The 421-nt window shown below is 34.4% G+C and overlaps 1 long non-coding RNA gene across 1 annotated transcript in view; it reads left to right on the top strand.

The window, feature by feature from the left end:
- Positions 1–421, top strand: part of LOC104982655 — a 170,800-nt gene that overhangs the window by 99,295 nt on the left and 71,084 nt on the right. The gene's annotated exons all lie outside the window — the stretch shown is intronic.

Raw genomic sequence — 421 nt, 5'->3', positions numbered from 1 at the left:
GTGGGCACCCTTGTCTTGTTCCTGATTTTAGAGGAAATGCTTTCAATTTTTCACCTTTGAGGATAATGTTTGCTGTGGGTTTGTCATATATAGCTTTTATTATGTTGAGGTGTGTTCCTTCTATTCCTGCTTTCTGGAGAGTTCTTATCATAAATGGATGTTGAATTTTGTCAAAGGCTTTCTCTGCATCTATTGAGATAATCATATGGTTTTTATTTTTCAATTTGTTAATGTGGTGTATTACATTGATTGATTTGTGGATATTGAAGAATCCTTGCATCCCTGGGATAAAGCCCACTTGATCATAGTGTATGATCTTTTTAATGTGTTGTTGGATTCTGATTGCTAGAATTTTGTTAAGGATTTTTGCATCTATGTTCATCAGTGACATTGGCCTGTAGTTTTCTTTTTTTGTGGGATC

This window comes from Bison bison, unplaced genomic scaffold, assembly GCF_000754665.1.
Source record: "Bison bison bison isolate TAMUID 2011002044 unplaced genomic scaffold, Bison_UMD1.0 scf7180017864537, whole genome shotgun sequence".
Classification (NCBI taxonomy): Eukaryota; Metazoa; Chordata; class Mammalia; order Artiodactyla; family Bovidae; genus Bison; species Bison bison.
Note: the sequence above shows the minus strand (reverse complement) of the source record. Positions and strands in the feature narration are given on the sequence as shown.